We start from the raw sequence: 20,209 nt of genomic DNA, 5'->3' as shown, positions 1-20,209 counted from the left end.
TGTCAGATTTCAATACGGCTTTTCGGTGAAAGCATAACAAGTGTTTATGTAAGAACATCTCTCTCAGTAGACAAAATATTACAAACAGCTAGCAGCCAAGAAGATTGGTCACGAAAGTCAGAAAAGCAATAAATGAAATCGCTTACCTTTGATCTTTGGATGTTTGCACTCACGAGACTCCCAGTTACACAATAAATGTTCCTTTTGTTCCATAAAGATTATTTTTATATCCAAAATACCTCCATTTGTTTGGCGCGTTATGTTCAGAAATCCACAGGCTCAAGCGGTCACGACATTGCAGACAGATTCCAAATAGTATCTGTAATGTCCACAGAAACATGTCAAACGTGTTTTATAATCAATCCTCAGGTTGTTTTTAAAATATATTATCGATTATATATCAACCGGGACTGTAGCATTTTCAATAGGAGAGGGAGAGACCATGGCTGCCCCACTCTGTTGCGCAAGCAAAACTCTGCCAACACCCAGCTATCCACTGACGCAATGTTATCTTTCTCGCTCATTTTTCAAAATAAAAGCCTGAAACTATGTCTAAAGACTGTTGACGCCCTGAGGAAGCCATAGGAAAAGGAATCTGGTTGATATCCCTTTAAATGGAGGCAAGGCATCCAATGGAACAGAGAGCTTTCAGGAAAAACAGCACTTCCTGGTTTTGATCCCCCCCCCCCCGATTTTCACCTGCATTATCAGTTCTGTTATACTCACAGACAATATTTTGACAGTTTTGTAAACTTTAGAGTGTTTTCTATCCTAATCGGACAATTATATGCATATTCTAGTTTCTGGGCCTGAGAAATAGGCAGTTTCAAATGGGTACGTTTTTTTAGCCAAAAAATGAAAATCCTGCTCCCTACACTCAAGAAGTTACATTTTTTACTTATCTATTTTTTTACTTTTACTTAACCATAAAAAATAAGTGTTAAGGCCTTGTAAGTAAGCATTTCCCTCAATGGTCTACACCTGTTGTATTCTGCACATGTGGCAAATACAATCTGATTTGAATTGGGGATCTGCATGTTAGCCAGCAGGTTAAAATAGGGCAAAAGCCCTCCTGGTCTAGCTGGTAAAGCCTGCATAATCAGCTCCACATCAACCCCAGGCCCAAAAGCCTTCAGCTGGGGATTGTTCAAATGATGTGCACCACCACCACCACCACCAAAGGGTTGTACTATGAAATCTTTGGCTTGAGGGCAACAACAAGCGGTAGCAGGCGGAAGCAGTGCTTACTAAGAACTGGCACAGGGTAGGTCGATATGATCAGAATGACTGATTTGGGTAGGGTTCCCAATAGAGGCACCGGGGACGTGGGGGTTGTTTGTGCCCTCCCCTCCCTCTGACAAGAACAGTTTGAGAACTAGGGCACTGTTATCTGTTTATGGCACAAGATAATACTGCCACGAATCAGATCACTTACCCATCTCTCACCCACCCTCCACCTCACCCACAACAGATCATCTTAATGAGAGGTTGCCTGGTGAGTCCCATATAATTCTTAGTCATCCTAAAATATCTGCACACAGGTTTTCCAGCATCTGTGCCAAGTAAGAACAGATCTGGTAATGTAACCCCCCGGTCCCCACAATGTTTGTTGTTAGATCTTGTTTGTGGGTCATAAAGGATCATGCCAGCTAGTACAGTAAAGCTGAGATAGATCAAGTGATGACTGGGAGGGGAAGGGGAGTGACCTGGAAGAAATTGTGATACTTGACATGAACATCAAGAAGGCGGGGTTGAGACATTAGGGAGATATAATATTGATTATAGGGCTGGGCGACATGGCCAAAAAGTCATGACAATATTTTCTTATTTAATGTTTCTGAATGATAAAAGTTATATAACTTACATTTTTTATGAGTAGTGCATGACCCCAGGATGGCAAGTGTTTTTAATGGGCTTTCCCATTAATACATTTGCTAAAATGTAAAAAAAAAAAAACTGCTTTGTCATTATGGGGTATTGTGTGTAGATTAATGAGTGGGGAAAAATAATTGTATCCATTTTAGAATAATGCTGTAACGTAACAATGTGGGAAAAGTGAAGGGGTCTGAAGTCATTTAGACAGGTTACCTTGGCATTCTTGGGCACGAACTATGGTGGTCTGCTTGAAATATGTAGGTATTACAGACTGTTTTAGGGTGAGGTAAAAAAAAAAAAAAAAATCTCAGTGAAGACACTTGCCAGCTGGTCAGCGCATGGTCGGAGTACGGGTCCTGGTAATCCGTCTGGCTCTGCGGCCTTGTGAATGTTAACCAGCTTAAAGGTTTTACTCACTTCGGCTAAGGAAAGGGTGATCACACAGTCGTCCAGAACAGCTGGTACTGCCATGCAGGGTTCAGTGTTCCTTGCCACAAAGCACGCATAGAAAGCAGTTAGCACGTCTGGTAGGCTCGTGCCACACGGTTTCCCTTTGTAATCCGTGATAGTTTGCCAGCCCTGCCACATCCGATGTGCGTCAGCGCCGCTGGAGTAGGATTAGATCTTAGTCCTGTATTGACACTTTGGTTGTTTGATGGTTTGTCGGAGGGTGTAGCAGGATTTCTTATAAGTGTTCGGGTTAGTGACCCACTCCTTGAAAGTTGTAGCTCTAGCCTTTAGCTCTGTATCAAAATACCTTTTTATAGACGGTATTGTGAATATCCATACTGGAATAACTTGAAAGACGATATATCAGCCTTCCGAGTGGCGAGCAGTCTAAGGCACAGCATTGCAGTGTTGTGGCTTCACTACAGCCTGGGGTTTGATCCCAGACTGTGTTACAACCGGCTGGGACTAGGAGTCCCATATGGCGGCACATAATTGGCCCAGCGTTGTCCAGGTTAGGGTAGGGTTTGGCAGGGGAGGAGGCTTTACTTGGCCCATTGCGCTTTGGTGACTCCTTGTGGCAGGCTGGGTGCCTGCAAGCTGACTTCGATCATCAGTTGAACGGTGTTTCTTCCGACACATTGATGCAGCTGACTTCCGGGTTAAGCGACCAGGTGTTAAGTGCCGTTTGGCCGGTCATGTTTAGGAGGATGCATGACTCAACCTTCACTTCTCCTGGGCCCGTTGGGAAGTTGCAGAGATGATCAGAATTGGATTGCAATTGGATACCACAAAAAAATAGACAATATATCGCCAAGCCTTGATATCGAAGATCAATTTAGTATTTGTTTTAATGAATCACTAAAGACTGAATTGACCTGGCTGTCTGTGATCCTGGTTTTGAGTTCAGAAAAACAGCAAGTGATTTGGTGTAGGCCTGCTTAGTTACTGAAATGTGACACTGGCTTGGATTTTTTCAGTTCTAAGGGTGGCTTTGGGTAATTGGTTAATTTACCTAGTCCCTAATCCCCATACTTGACAGTGTGGTAATGCTAATTTTAGTGTGCCATATATCAAATACCCATTTCCATTGGTCATCACTCCATGGATGAGAGACTGAGGTCGTGTACCACTATTGAGCTAGACCTATATCCTAGCCACTATCATTTCTAAACAAGAAAATAAACCGAACAAAACAAAAAAAATTCATGGTCAATGTTTTTGTTTCTCCTGTTGTTTTTGTTTAAAGCTAAAACGCTGGCTGTGGAAAGTTTTGCATGAGTAGAAAGGATTTTTTGTTGTTGTTGCCCTTTGTAATCTTAGTCCTGGGCATAGTTAAAAGTATGAAAGAGCTAAGTGTATCATGGCCGTCATGTTCTCTTAAGTGATAAAGCGATTATCTAAGCCGACAGGGAGCTAGTGTTTCTGTGGGCCTGATTGAGCAGTCAGGGGCTCAGCCTGAAGCTCAGAGTAGAGGCATGTAGGGCCACAGTGCTGAGTGCTGGGCTGGGTGAGGGTGCAGTGGAGACAGCCAAGGCAGAACGAGAGAGCTGGGGAAGTGAGTGGTGGTCAGCTATGGCACTTCGATGTGACCTGCTTAGTTTATCATCCGTAGCACCTCTCAAGCTTGGTGTGTGTCATCATGTCTGTGTGTTGGTGAGAGCCACTCAGAATAGAGGCCTTTATACAGATTAAACCTCTGATCCTCTTAGAGCCCATTGTTGCCAATTAGTGAATGGTATCTCCATGCCTTGAGAAATGGCCAAATGACATTCTTCCTGTCATAAAAAGGACCTGAGGTTTTGTTGTGAAAGGGGGCTGAAAGGGTAAATTGACCTTCACAGTTTAATCTTGCACGTGTCATTCATTCAATGGATGTTTGTCCAAAAACGGTCCTGGGCAATATATTGAATGAATTTCAATTTACGTTTTAGCACGATATTCCAAATGCCTGTATCGCAAGAATCACGATTTTGTTATTTTTCTTTTTTTATGAGGGATTGTCTGCTTGTTCTCGTGTTGTATTTTTGGTCTCGACTCATTCGCTCCTCAGTGCTGTTTACACCAGAGATCAGTATATAATGACCAGATGCACGTCTCCGCCCTAACAATGGGAGTTGTTGTTCTAAAGGCGGGAAGGCAGGCGACAAGCTTAGGTCCAAAATAAGCCCATAGAAACGCATTGGCCTTATTTTGGGCAGATTTTTGTGAGAGTGAAACATGTTGAGGTTTGGTCCAACAGAATGGGTCATATGGACACCGAAACAGATTGAGACATTATTTTACTGTAATAGAGGAGATGTTAACCTTCTAATGATACCATTTTTATGTCTCAACTACTCAAATTGTGCACAGAGCAGACACTACTAAAACAGGAGTATCAATGACCATTGATTCTGGAAAATGACTGCTCAGTTTGTCACACGCTGCATTGGGGTGCCACATACCGCTGCCAGCATTTTAGCCAAAGACTATTATACTAGCGGTCTAGTTTGTGTTTTAGATATGTGTAATAAGCATGAAACACAATTTTACTTAAGGAATTGGTAGCTTGTTCTCATTCTGAGACAAGGTAGGCCACTTCATTTCAACATCTGAACAAAGTGGACAGGCTAGCATACTGTTCAAACAGTTGGAGACAGACAGAAGGGTGTGTTCATAACAATTCAACTGTTCAACCTTGTTGGCCAGCAAATAGATCCAAATTGGCTAAACTTGAAATATAATCTCTAGCGCGTGGGCTTGAGAGATTGTTTATGAGACCTGTGTTAATTTTCTATAGCCTATTGCCTGCTACAAGAAGTTAGTCATTATTAGTGAATGTGCATTATGCACAGTTCTAGTTAAACTTGTAACAAAAAAGGGCATTTTCATATATATGAAAGCCTGATCGGTGATTGTTGAACAAAAAAGCATGTTTGATCAAATCATTTAGTTATTAGTTTGTATTATGGTTGTGGAAGGCATATATTTAGTCTAGGTATAGCTTCATAATCCCTGAATTCATCTGACCTGCTAGAGCTTCCCTGGTCAACTGTGCTGTTATTATGAAGTGGAATCGTCTCAGCCACAAAGTGGCAAGCCACTCAAGCTCACAGAACAGAACCACAGAGTGCTGAAGTGTTTAGCGTGTAAAAATCGTCTGTCCTCGGTTGCAACACTCACTACTGAGTTCCAAACTGTCTCTGGAGCTTCATAAAATGGGTTTACATGGCCGAGCGGCCGCACACAAGCTTAAGATCACCGTGTGCAATGCCAAGCATCGGCTGTTGTGGTGTAAAGTTTGCTGCCATTGGACTCTGGAGCAGTGGAAATGTGTTCTCTGGACTGATGAATCACGCTTCACCATCTGGAAGTCCGACGGACAAATCTGGGATTGGCGGACGCCAGGATAACGCTACCTGCCCCATTGCATAGTGCCAACTGTAAAGTTTGGTAGAGGAAGGGCATTTTGTGCTAATGTTCTGGGGCTGTTTTTCACGGTTCAGGCTAGGCCCCTTAGTTCCATCGCTACAGCATCAATGACATTATAGATGGTTCTGTGCTTCCAAATGTGTGGCAACAGTTTGTTTCTGCATCACAATGCCCCAGTGCACAAAGCAATGTTCATACAGAGTTGATTTGTTGAAGAACTTGACTGGCCTGCACAGAGCCCTGACCTCAACCCCATCGGACACCTTTGGGATGAATTGGAACTTCGACGGCGAGCCATGCCTAATCGCCCAACATCAGTTCCCGACCTCACTAATGCTCTTGTGGCTGAATGGAAGCAAGTCCCCACAGCAATGTTCCCACATCTAATTGAAAGCCTTCCCAGAAGATTGGAGGCTGTTATAGCAGCAAAGGGAGAACCAACTCCATATTGATGCCCATGATTTTGGTGTCCACTTACTCTTGGTCATGTAGTGTATTTCGTGAATCGCCCATACATTAAAAAAAAATCTTGATATGATTTTAAGGCCATATCGGCCAGCCCTTTGTCCAACTCAGGAAAAAAACTCTCATTCTCTTTCTCACTTATATGAGGAAAGCAGCCATGGCAGCCAGGCTTAAGGAAATACAACCATGTAAAAGTTGCAGTACTAGCAACGGTTGTCGGTCAGACTGAGCAGTGAAAACCAACTGTCTCTTTTCATCCAAACTCCACTTTAAAGTCCCTCTGTAGATGCACTGAGCTGAATTGCTATTCCAGACAGGCGTTGTGTTCTGTCTGACATCTGCAGTGTCCAAACACCAGAACCCAGTCAGCGACTGAACCCCCTGTACATAGACTGGTGGCTTTAGCAGCCTCTGTCTGCAGCCTCTGTCCTTTAGTGCCTCTGTCTGCTCTGCACTGCATGCTGAAATGGGCTACTGCCTGAAATGAGCACTGGGGTGAAATGCACTGCACAGTAATAGGCCCTATAGATGTAGTAAACAAGGGTGCTACTCCGTGCTCTGCTATAACCTGCTCGGCTTATGTTGTTTATCTCCTCTAGTCCCAGTATTTGTCATTTTCAGCTGGCTGCATTTCCTTGAATGTGCAGGGATGATGATTGTGTTTCTGTGGGATGGAATTTGGCTTGCTGTAATTACAGTTCATAGGTGGTCAGTGTTGATGGAGTCTGCTAGGCTAAGCAGCAGCAACATGACATGACTACCAGAAATTCTAGCCAGGGAAATTACCCAGGAAACTATGAATCTATTCCATTTATTTGGATTCAAATTGAGGCAAGCAATCCGATTGTATTCAAGTGGTGTCGTTTCCATATTAGAAAATGTTTTAGATCATCTGCTTTGTCTCTTGCAATGAGCAGCTTAACTGGGCATAACAAATCATTATGTGATGTGTTTCTCAATATGCCATGTTTCGCTCTTTTAGTTTAGAGTTGTATTGCCTTTGAGAAGGTTAGGCTAGATTACATTTTCCTGACTAACCACCATGCATATGAGCCACTTTTTGTGTAGCTTAAATGGTCTTCACAGATAGAACTGGGCTATAGAGAGCAGCATTTTAGCCTTGTAGCTAGACCCTGGGCCTAGATCCTTTTTGAAAGGGATTTTGCTTCCTGTTTTAGCAGCATAATGCCATCTGTAAAATGTTTAAGATGGGTTCAGACCTCTTGTGAGAGAGTCTCTTGTCAGTGACCACATTTATTGTGAGGAGTTGGTTGAGCTGGAGTGGTGGAGTGACACAGAACATGCCATGGGGGGGAAAAGGCAGTAATGTTGTTTTGAGTCCTTTTGTCTGACATCTTTCAGCAATCAATGATTGACATATCTCTTGCCATTTCCCTTCTTTGTGTGCGGCTGCTGAGTTCTGGAGCGAGTTATGAAATTGTCCATTACCTCCGCCGTGTATGTGTGGCCTACTTACTCACAAAGGGGGTTGTTTACAAAGGAAGCTTTGACTTAGAGCAGAGAAATGTAAACTTTTATCATGTAGCTGCATAGCGGCCACTGCACAACCTTTTTGTATTACTCACATTTAGAAAATGGCCCTAGAAAAGAAGTAAGTACTTTCACATCATTCAGCAGCGGGATGCTGTGGATTGAGATGGAGGCTCATTGGGGTAGGAATCTGAAAGTCCGGGGCATGTTTTAAAGTGCTTGTGCAAGCCTGAATGAGTGTATGGTGTGCTCAGTTGTGCGTGTGTGCTCAGTCTCACAGGGAATCATCCGTCTTCCTGTATTTGACGTCCCAGTGTCTCGTTGCACGGGTTGGCAGGCGTGTCAGCTTTCTGTAATTAATAGTAAATAGCCCCCTGCACTCACCCCATCAGGGACCAGGTGCTGCTGAAACCTAGCTACACCAACCCCACCAGCCGACCGGGGATGGAGGGATAGAGGAGAGCAGATGGGCAGTGTCTCACTTCACAGGGATGTGTTCACAGCTATACCAAAGAAAATTATAAATGTCAATTGCTGTCTCTCCCTCACCACCAGTCCACCACCACCTCTCATCCATCTCCATTATTGTGTAGGCTATACACACACACAGGTTAGACATGGTGCAGGCCCAGTCCTAAGTCAGACAAAAATATGTGAAAAGATAAGTTTGTCTTCTGTTTTTTTGACAGTAGGCCTAACTCTTGCACCAGTTTATTTTCACTGTGTGAAGTTGATACAAAGCTTTTTCTCCTTAACATTTTGTTGTCTTTAGTTAGGCCTGCTTTGTGACAAACATTGGTAGTCCCACTCCACTGTGTGTCTGCTTTTACTTTTATATAGAGCGAAAAATTAGGCTAGACAGTCTCCTGTCCTATAGGGAGATTTTGATTTAGCCAATACACACACACACACACACACACACACACAATCATTAGGGCTTTGATCAACGGCATTGTGAACGCAGAAAGGGAAAAAGACTGTCATATTCCTGATCTAATTACTGTGAGAATTCAGTTTAGCCCAGCTGCCTGTAATGTGTGATTTAACCTCTTGTCAGGTGCTATTAAAGGAAGCTGGGTTAATATTTCTGGCAACCTTCTTTTCACTCAGGGAGGAGTGCCTGGTTTAAATTCCCTACTTCTCCCATGAAGCCAGCAGGAAGCGTCATACCACTGTGGTATGTATGAGCTAAACCATGATGGGACTGTTGACTGACTTTCTACTGCTACTCAGTGTGTCTGCTCTTTTCTTCTCTGAAGGAATGGACTTTGATTGCTATTTGCTAGCGACAGCTGGTTTAGAAAGAACTCTTGCATGTGCATTTTGGCAAATAGTAGCTTGAACAACAAACCTGTCCTTTTGGCTTCTTCTCCACATTTCTCCCGAATGGACTGTTTTACAGCCCGCTTCTCTCTCACACTCACACACTGTATCATCACTCACACACTGTATCACTGCTCACATACTGCAGCTAGATTAACTAATAAATGAAATGTACAATTTGATGTTTGGGGTTAATCAAACAGTTCAACATGTTATGGATTTAAAGGGATTAGTCTTGGCTGTGTGAAGTGCTGGGTTGAACCCATTCAACTCAGCCTGGGCCAGGCTTTTAGAGCAAAGGGCCATGGCCTCACTGCTTCCTAAGATAATCAAACACATAAACAAAACACTCCATCGCTTTTGAATACCAGCAGCACTTTATCTTGTTTTTAGATGAGGCATGCAGATTAAAGCTGCAAAATGTAACTTTTTGGGCAATCCAACCAAATTCATATCGAAATCTATCATTCTCATCGAAAGCAAATATAAGAAGTGGAAGATCCCTTCTATGTGCGCTATTTCTATGCTTCACGTTCTTAAGTTTCATTTTTTGAATCTTTTTATATATATATATATACATACACACACACACACACTTTGGATGTTTATAGTTTTTTTTTCACTAAGGAAAAAAAAATCATCATAGAAACATGAATACAAAAACATAAATGCAAAAGGCCCAGGGTTCAGTTTTTTTTGCATCTTTTACTTTCTGTTTTGTACACCAGCTGAAAATACAATATTTTTGGTTTCACAGCGGTTTAGATGGTACAATGATTTTCTATACTCTTGAGTGCTTGTTTTGTCACATAAACTGAAATTAGGGGAACTATTAGATTGCTATTAATTGCAGACCCTCTTTAAAGAACTTATTTGTTATGTATTTGTCACTCCGTTTCATTCACTCCATCTATAATTGGTATGTTCTGAGTTTTTTAAAGACGCTGCATATTTTTTCAAGTTCTAACTTGCCATTTTACTTTGAGAAATAGAATATTGTACCCTGACCTCTATTGTTTAATGTTGTTTCTTTATGTGGATTCTATTTGACCATTGCCTGTGCTCTTTCCCTGTTACAAATGATTTTTCCTTCTTTCCTTCCCAGGGTTTTTTCTAGCTCAAAATGGGGCTTGGGTGGTGGGTGTGCCCAATGGAGCCTTCCTGTTGGCCGCAGAGTAGATGTTTTATTTAATTTTCTGTTGTAATTATCTCCCAAATTTTGTGATTACGATCTTGTCTCATTGCTGCAACTCCCCAACGCGAGGGAGAGGCGAGGGTCGAGTCATGGGACTCCAAAACATGACGCGCCAAACTGCGCTTCCTAACACTCACTCGCTTAACCCGGAAGCCAGCCGCACAAATGTGTCAGAGGAAACACCATTCAACTGATGACTGAAGTCACCCTGCAAAAAGTCAGCCGCAAAATGTCGCTAGAGCGCGATGAGCCAAGTAAAGCTCCCCCGGCCAAACCCTCCCCTAACCCGGACGAATCTGGGCCAATTTCACGCCGCCCTATGGGACTCCCGGTCACGGCTGGTAATGACACCGCCTGGGATTGAACCCCAGGCTGTAGTGACACAGCAACACTGTGATGCATTGCCTTAGACCGCTGCGCTACTCGGGAGGCACAGTGTAGCTTTTTAAAATACATTTTCTGCAATTCTACACATTTTGCCATGTGCTGAAGAGAAGAATGTGCAGTTTTAAAGCATATTTTCTTCAATTCTACACATTTTGCCATGACTTATGCAATCAGAGTGACTCAAACATTAAAACAATATCTGGGGCCGCATGCCATGACAAAAATACTCCTGAATGCATCATTTGGGGAAGTTTTGATTCTCCCTGAGTTTCTAGTTGTTTGTTGTTCCATAATTTTTTTCTACACACTTTATATCATTTAAGTTTACACTTTATTATTATTGTTATTTATTTTTACTGTTTGGACATAGGCGCTGCTTCCCCATCATTCAGTGCTCCAGCTGAACACAGGTTCTTATGGATGTCTAGTCTGTTGCTAAGGCCAGCAGACTGTGTAAGCCACCCTGCTAAATCACTCCTCACTAAATCACCTGTATCACTGCCTGCTGCCTGCCTCTCCCATGTGACAGAGAGGGGGCAGAACAGGGTATAACCGCTCAACCATCCACACCCTGCCCTGAGGATTATTTTACATTTACCCACAGTACCACCCATCCCATCTGTCTAGCTCTCTCTCTCTTCCCCCCCATCTATTTCTCTACCCCCTCTACCTCGGTGTAGTGTGTGGGGGGCCAATGGATCTGCTCTTTAGAAATCCTAAAGGGCCCTGGCTAGCAGACCTCCTGAAGGTCTCAGGGTGGAGAGAGGGCCAGGCCAGCGCAGCTGTAATAGTGATGGGATGGCTAGAGCAAGCCATGTCTAATATTTGCTAAATAGTTGTGCATCAGTAGATTGACTTTGCATAGGTTTACACAGTCCTGTATAATCTGGTGTGTATTAGTGCCAGGTCAGATGGTGTTCATGACGACTGAGGCAGATTGACTTCACAGAAGCCTTGTATACACTGTCCTGTAGGCCAGGGGTATTCGTCCGGAGGTCTGCGCCCCCATGTATTGCAGGGGTTCTGAAAAAATATATTTAACAAATTCCAATGTTTTTATGAAGATCGCTTGCAACAACAGAATAAAAACATTTTGAATTGCATGCCTACAGTAGAAAACGGAGAATATCTTATTTCTAATTATGTCAACTTTATTTCTCAACTCCGAATATTTTCCAAATTACACTCATTGGGGCCAATTACACACAGTGGAGTGTCTGACATAGGCTTTGAAAAAGCACCTGCGAATAAGCCACCAGTGAGGCAGGTGCTGCTGGTAAGCTTTCTTGACATGGCGTACAATTTTACCAACACATGGCTAACCTTTGTGTAACCAGCTAAATAGCTGCTCTTAGCGAATGTGTTTGGAGTTAACTTTCCAGCTAATAGACTGTTTGTTTACACTTCCTCTTCTAATTACACGGTTGGGGAGGTCGAAATAATGAAAACTACCAAATCTATTCATTTTAAAATGTTGATTACTTCTCCTTGCCATTATCATTCACCTGCCGATAAGACAAGATGTACTAACATGATGGAGGTCGCCGGTTTGCCTGAGAGTTGGTCCCTGGGCAAGAAAAGGTTGAAGATACCTGCTGTAGGCCTATATAAGGCAAATTAATATTATGAAGTTTGTGTGGTGGTGTTCACTTCATGTCGACTTTGTTAAAGGTCATATGTCCTCTGAGACGCCCTGGTCGGGTCTGGGCGGTTCTAGCCAAGTCATATCTGAGATCCATTCATCATTAATCTGCTCCATCCAAAGTCCCCTCCTCCTTCAGCCCATGTCTGCTGTTTGCAATCTCAGCCTGATTGATGCCTCCAGCCTTATTGCAGAGGAAAGCGGGTCGATGGCGAAAAATTTGCTGCTGGGTACATAAATGTTGGGTTCAATTGCATAGACCTTTGAGCAGGTCTCATCAGTCTTTAACCATCGGACAGCTAGGGGAAAGGTGGCTGTGTGAGTTAGGTAGTTGGAGAGGGCATGATGCAAGAATGTGTGTGTGACTATCTGTGTGCGTGTGTTGCTCTTTATAACCATAACCGGCGTAGGCCTAGTTCTTTCAGAATAATATATCAATAAATATTCATCTGTTTTTTTACAATCAAGTATTTGCCATGCAGACCATGCTTCTTCCCCGCCATTCCCTCCCTCCTCTCCCAGTGAGTGGCAGGAGACAGACAGACTCTGTGGTGTGCTTTAGACAGATGGATAGATGGACAGAGCGGTGTGCGTTGACCGGGGCTGCCGCTCTGAGCCTGGGAGGGCCAGATGTTCCCAGGCTAACACAGGGTTGAGATGTTTGCCATGCCGGCCCTGTGTTTGCCATGCCGGCCCTGTGTTTGCCATGCCGGCCCTGTGTTTGCCATGCCGGCCCTGTGTTTGCCATGCCGGCCCTGTGTTTGCCATGCCGGCCCTGTGTTTGCCATGCCGGCCCTGTGTTTGCCATGCCGGCCCTGTGTTTGCCATGCCGGCCCTGTGTTTGCCTGGCTCCCCTTTGAGAGAGCGGCTGGCTGGACAGGGGCTGGGGATGGAACCTGTCTGGGTGGGTGGCCTGCAGACACACACACACACACACACACACTCACAGAGGAGATGAAGGGATCCCAAATGTGCGCTGCTCTCTCTGCTCCTGGCGACACACCTTTAGAAACTCTGGGCCAGTGAGAATGATCTCTTTTATCCCAGACAGGCCCTGTGTGAGAGGCTCTGGCTCTCTGTGGGGCCCAGACTGAATGTCAGCGCTGCCATTGAGCTGACCTTACCTGCTGCTGTACATGGACAGAAAATATAATTGTTTCACCTTTTGGGTTGTATCGACCAGGAAATCCATTACATACAGGGGGAAAGGGTCAGGCATACAGGGAGGGCATGGCAGGCCTCTCGCCACATTTTGGTGTGCATATCTGACTGTGTATGTGTGTATTTAGGCTATATGAGGTCGGTATAGTTTAATGGCACTGTGGATAAATGTCCTAGCCAGGCTGAGGGCGGCGTTCCTCTGCTCAGTGCTGTGCCTGCCTGCCTGCCTGCCTCGTGGTTTGTGTGTTAAGTCCTTTTAGGATGATTTAATGGCCTTAGCTCTCCCACAGCTCAGACTACTGGAGCTCCTTTGACCCTCCTCCTACATCAAGCTGCCTGACACCCTGGTGCTGTGGCTGCCTATGCCCGAGTCCTCCTGTCCACTCTTTTGCTCCCCCCCTACCTCTACTCAAATAGTAATGTTATGCATAGAGACTACATTATTTCTTATACTTATAGAGGCATGTTTGTTCTACATAACATATTTCCATCTGAACGTTCCACTACATTGTGCCATGCTGAACACACCCCGGACTCACTTGCAGAGGGAATGGGAAATCACACTGGTCATGCAGGGAGTCATTATGCTGCTCAAGGCTCATCTTACAGCTGGCTAGGGGGTGTGTGTGTGGTGAGTGTGTGTGTCCGTCTGTCCGAGGAACAGCTGCATTGATTTTGATCTGTTTGCTGAGCATTTGGAGCAGAAATGCGAGCCGTAGGAACACCTGGAGAGAGGGAGGTGTCAGGAGGCACTGTTCTACGTGTGCACACGCACCACCCAATCTCTGATTCCTACGTGAAGGCAGCCTGGGATCCCAATCAGCAGCACTTTAAAAGCTTTCCTCTTTCTCCCTTTAATCGTAGGCTCAATTTGTCACTGGGGTGTCCAATTTCTGATAAGCGCCTGACAGAGTGAGAGGAGGTGGGGGGGAAGAGCAGCACAAAATGGATGCACCTGCTCACATATGAAATCAAGCCACTCCATCTTAATTTCTCTATGCTGCTGCGCCAGCCAGCCTGGAACAATGCTGTTGTGCATTAGCTCTGCTCTGTCCACACACACTCATGCTGGGTCTGAAAGGGAACCCTATGCCCTATAAAGTGCACTAGCTTTGACCAGGGCCCATTGGGTCAAAGAGAGTGCACTATATAGGGAATAGGGTGCCCTTTTGGACAGACTGAGTCAAGCCCATTTGAGACTTAACCATAATGGAGAGGCTGGGCTGCACAGTCGTTTGGGCTAGGTCAATCTGTGGGGCCATGGGAGAAGGTGCTGGCTGGTATTAAACAGTTTTTCACTAGGTCTGACAGGTCAGAAAACACAAAACGCTGGCATCTGGCCCCCTCTCATCTCTCCTCCTGCTTGTGCAGTGTGCACTCAATCAAACACATGTTTTTGACTTACTCACACACATTTTGAGGCAGAGACACACAAATTTTGAATCAGGCTACACAGCACGCACACATTTTGAGGTAGAGAGACACAGATTTTGAATCAGGCTACACAGCACGCACACATTTTATGCCACATTCACTCGCATATCAGGCAGGTAGCCTAGCGGATAACAGTGTTGGGCAAGTAACCAAAAGGTTGCTGGTTCGACTCCCCGAGCCTACTACGTAGATGGAAAATCTGCTGGTGCCCTTGAGCAAGGCACTTAGCCCTATTTCGCTCCTGTAAGTCGCTCTGGATAAGAGCATCTGCTAAATTACTTAAATGTAAATCACACACACACACACACATATTCAAGATGGTATTGCTGAGAATTTACCCTGGGCGTAGCTGTAATTCCTTGCCTAACTGGCTGTGTGGTATGTTTCTCAGAGGCAGGCCCACACCACGACTGAAATATTAGTGCTTCTGAAACTTTAGTGTCCCTTCAGGGGCATCACAGCCTCCTACTGATTTACAACCCACAGACACCAGGCAGGATTAACCCACCCTGCTGACCCTGCGCACTCACTCCCTCCCTCTTTTCTGTGGTATTGGTATGGCTCGTCAATGTATAGGGTTGTAACATGTTCCGTAACTTTCCCAGGTTTTCCAGAAATCCCAATTTTGAAGATGCCTGGAATCAGGAGGAATTATGCAGGACATCTGGGAAACCTACTAGGATTTCTGGAAAACCTGTGAATTTGACCTGAATTTTGCAATGTGCTATCTGCAGATGTAGAATCGTTATATCTGCAGTAGTGCTGTTACAAACAGTACATAGCTTGGTATAGGTGTCAGTCAACTCAACATGTGACTGTCTGGCTGCATTGTTGTCTCCTTTTGATAAAGAGCAAAACTCTATGGGATTTAGAAAGATAGAAAAGGGATAATGTTGCTCTTGTATGAGGACAACTAGGCCTTTCTCAGAGCTGTAGTGTGGTTAGCCTACCCCTGAGAGGGTATACTGTAGAGTAGGGACTCTCCTCTCCTGTGGCATGCAAGTCTCTCTCCCTCAGCAGCATCTGTCATTCGCCAATCTGTGTTTGAACAGTTGAAGACCAGGGCTGCTCCAATCCAGAGGATGTGAGTGGAGTGGAGCGGAGTGTCCGTAATTTGGTTTAAGCGAGGAGCGGAGCGTCCGTCATTTGGTTTAAGCGAGGAGCGGAGCGTCCGTCATTCGGTTTAAGCGAGGAGCGGAGCGTCCGTCATTCGGTTTAAGCGAGGAGCGGAGCGTCCGTCATTTGGTTTTGGTTTAAGCGAGGAGCGGAGCGTCCGTCATTTGGTTTAAGCGAGGAGCGGAGCGTCCGTCATTCGGTTTTCGGAGCGGAGCGTCCGTCATTTGGTTTAAGCGAGGAGCGGAGCGTCCGTCATTCGGTTTAAGCGAGGAGCGGAGCGTCCGTCATTTGGTTTAAGCGAGGAGCGGAGCGTCCGTCATTCGGTTTAAGCGAGGAGCGGAGCGTCCGTCATTTGGTTTAAGCGAGGAGCGGAGCGTCCGTCATTCGGTTTAAGCGAGGAGCGGAGCGTCCGTCATTTGGTTTAAGCGTGGAGCAGATTAAAAAAATGTCTGCAGTTGGCCTTCTCTCCCGCTCCATTGGGGTGTCCCAGCTGGGTGTCACAATCTGTGTAATTGATGGCAAGACAACGAAAGAGCCCATGCAACAGCACCGGAGACATTTTGATTTCTACGTTGGCTGTTGTTAAAAAAGTGTATAAATTTGTAATTGCACAACAGCAAGACTTACAACTGAAATATCTGATCATCAATAAATTAGAGAAAAAGCCATTTGTTTTTTAACACACCAGCCTCTTATCAGGTAGGTCCTTGTTTAATAGCCTATGACAAGTTGTTGATCTGTTGAGCGCTTACAATAACCTACGTCAAAACCAAATAGCACATAGTCACAAAAGTACATGGAGTGTTTGTTTTAAATGTTCCTTTTAAACAAAAATGTATGGTTGGAATTTGGAGTGGGGGAAAGAACTCTCCCTGAGCGATGAGGGGAATTTCCAACCGCTCAACTCCACTCACATACTCCGCTCCAAACCCTGCCAAGTGCTACTCTGTTAATTGCAGAGCAGGAAGAGTAATGGCCGCCACAGATCCTTGCCACTGCTGTTTTTATAAAACTCCCCTGGCTGATTAATTTGAAAGGCAAGCAACTGAGTGTTTAATCAGATTTAGCGCCAGGTGTATTTAGAATGACTAAATCAAATGTAGAGCTTTTAGATGGTGTGTTTAAAAACATACAGCGCTGGGTCGCTGCCCAGAGATCTTGCTGTGGTTTTTAATGCATGTCAACCATTGGGATTTCTCGTTCGTTTTTAGACTGTCACATCTCCGGAAGCTGTTAGTTTTCCCCTCACTGAGGCATGTCCTCTCCAGCCCTCTGTCTGCTCTGTGGATGGATGTAGAGTAGATAGATGGGTAAATAAAGAAGTAGCCAGGCATCCTTCAGTTTGGATCTGCTCTGTTTTGGCAGTGCCGTCCACACATTTTACATCTGGTGTAAACACATCCGTCAAATGACACTAGTAGAAGGGACCAGGGAATTTGTATTCCGGGCCAGCATGCAATGCATGCACCTCTGTCGGCTTCTTCAGACTAGTGCCTTAACTTTGAGCATGGACACACAGACACACACACTCCAGTCTCTCACCTCCCACATCAAGGAGCCATGAGTGCTCCTTACAGTGAGTACCCTAGACTAGAGTTGTGGTGAAATAGCCAGTGGCTGGACTAGACTGTCCATGGCTTACTGGCCCACGCTCATTCCTTTCAGCCCTTCAGTGGGTGTGTGTAATAATGACTATAGCCTCGGGATGAGATCAGGTCAGGACACCATCAGGTCATATCTCCTGACTCATAGTCACTCACTCTACCATTCCACGTAGCCATGTGTCTGAAATGACCGCCTATTCCCAATATAGTACACTAGTTTTGACCAGGGCCAATAGGAGACAGTGTGCCATTTCAGACACACCCCCAGCTTGATGAGGCAACAAGATCTCATCGTTTCCCTTCGAAATTCAATGTGTTATGGATGAATATCTATCTTTTTGATGCATTAATTCCATGTGATTACAGGGTTAATTCCTCTTGGTTACAGGGTTAAAACAGAAACAACTCATGGTTAACAGTTTAGCCCTTCATTCTGAGTGGTTAGAGCTATGGTTTGGGGAAGCGTAAAACAAAATAATAAAAAATGGCGCTCTAGGTGTCATCAGTGTTCATAGTATTCTCACGGCTAGCTAGAGCATTGTGGCTTGCTAGAGCATTGTGGTCTGTTGTAGCACAGTGGTTTGCCGTAGTGCAGCATTTTTTTCAAGTGCAGAGGAAGTCATATATCGACGTTCTCAGGATCTTTTCAGATGTCCAAAATCACCGTCTGTTTCTAGTGACCAGCCTGGATGAGGATCCAGTCAGTACTCTGTTGGCTGACTGGCTAGGGGCAGGCCCAGAGGCTCTCATTCAGGCTAAAGATGAGAGCCACTGATGTTAGACTGACACAATGTGAAGATGAGGCCAATGGGGTGATGAAGGATCATACATTTTGTCCCCCCTCCCTTTTGTGTCATGACATCTCATCCTGTTAAGAGCTTCTGCTCTAACTGTAAACAGACTTCTCCTCTGTGACACTCGGACAGTCTGAGATTATCCAATTGCGGACTGAGCACTATTTTAGGTGGAGGCTGTCTGTCTGGCTCACTGGCTGGCTGCTGCTCCTCTTCCTCTCCTCCATCCCCCTTCACCTTTAATTAGAGAAGTGTCAGTTAATCTGTTACTCCCCCCTCCCCCTCAGCTCGGAGTAGCTCGCTCTCAGTTAACACCACCAATGCAATTTCCTTGTTTGACAGTTTGATTTTTGACACCTTTTGTGTTGCCTGTTTGGAAACATTACCATACTGAGACTCTCTTTCTCCTTTCTCACTGTCTCTCTCTTCCTTCCATCACTCATTTAAGTACACATACATTCTCTTTAGTTGCAAATAACATTCCAAATTGATGAGGGCTGGCATCTCTATGGTTGAAAAATATAAATGTCAGCCAGACCAGACCAGGACTAAACACCTCAGGATCTGCTACAGTCATCAAGAACTCTTTTGTGTGAGAATGTCGAACACACACACACACACACAGTGGAACAGAACAGCACTGGCTTACATGCCTGTGGGCCCTGGGCTAGCAGCAGCACTGTTTCATTAAATCCTGTTCCGCCCTTACTGTTTGTACAACCCAAATGGGCTAATGAAGGCCACACTGATGTGAACAGTCAGTTCTGAGTAACATGCACAAGAGCAGGCGAGGTCTTTTTTTTAATTTAGAATGTTCTGGTTTGGAATTCAAGGGTAAAAAGCTATTTTTTTTCTCTTTCTTTTCCCCCAGCATTCAGCTCTCCTCACTCGCAAAATAAAGTTATTTCATGCTAAGGATACAATGCATTTCTCCCAACAAGATTATTCATTGGCTCTATTATGGACACTATAACCTCAGGGTAAACGCAATTAGATAACAGCAGCACACAGCCTGCTCTGCTTTCTCCTCTCCTTCTCCCTCAGTCATTATCACAAACAATGGAACAACACAGAGGCTTCGCTTTCTTAATTGCTTTCGCCTTTAATTGGGAAAGACTGCTAAGGACTAGCTGTTTAATGCAACCAACCAACCATACAGGGTTTTCTTCTCACCTTGTTTTTGTAACACGGAGGCATTTTTCAGAAGCATCTTTTCTAATGAGTTGCTTATTTTGATGCAGAACTCTTAATTTTCACGCGCACACAACTCATACTCACACGCCTCGTACTTATACACCTCACACACCACATCACACACTCACGCATACACATACACACACTTGCATGCACTAGTTATCCCCTTCATAGGCTACACTACAGTTGAACCCCGGTCTCTTTCAGCCCCTAAAGTATTGGGTTGTTTTTCTCTGAAATTTGCCCTATTGTACATTTCCTACGCTTCCTCCTGAATGTGTAACCAAGGCAGATTGCCCTGACGTGGGGAGGTATTGACCAAAGCAATCAGAGGCATGATTTATAGCTGGCTGGTGTCATTTTATAAATGGCCCTCTTCCTCCCTCACACTGTTTTTTCTCCACAGATGGGAGAGTTGTTCTGCCCCTGAGAAATGGAGGAAAGTTAGCTTTTCTCTTATCACTTCACTCTTATAAAAAGAGGCTCACCCAATGATTAGGAGACTATTATAGATGTATATGAGTTCTGGTGGAGATTGCATCGTCATGGGGTCTCTAATGCCATGATGAAGGCACAAGGGGTGTCTGGGTCAGTCAGTGTTAGACACCTGGCTTAACTCCCCTGGCTGAGCCATGGCTCCACAAACATACTTCACGCGCAAGACCAG

General features: G+C 44.7%; 1 protein-coding gene across 1 annotated transcript in view; it reads left to right on the top strand.

Moving 5' to 3' along the window:
- Positions 1-20,209, top strand: part of LOC135550710 (protein FAM222B-like) — a 76,130-nt gene that overhangs the window by 15,283 nt on the left and 40,638 nt on the right. The window contains exon 2 of the mRNA XM_064981762.1: positions 8,803-8,869. The gene's annotated coding sequence lies outside the window, so the exon portion shown is untranslated. The remainder of the gene's footprint in view (positions 1-8,802; positions 8,870-20,209) is intronic.

This window comes from Oncorhynchus masou, chromosome 12 (assembly GCF_036934945.1).
Source record: "Oncorhynchus masou masou isolate Uvic2021 chromosome 12, UVic_Omas_1.1, whole genome shotgun sequence".
Classification (NCBI taxonomy): domain Eukaryota; kingdom Metazoa; phylum Chordata; class Actinopteri; order Salmoniformes; family Salmonidae; genus Oncorhynchus; species Oncorhynchus masou.
This window is presented reverse-complemented; position numbering and strand designations above follow the sequence as displayed.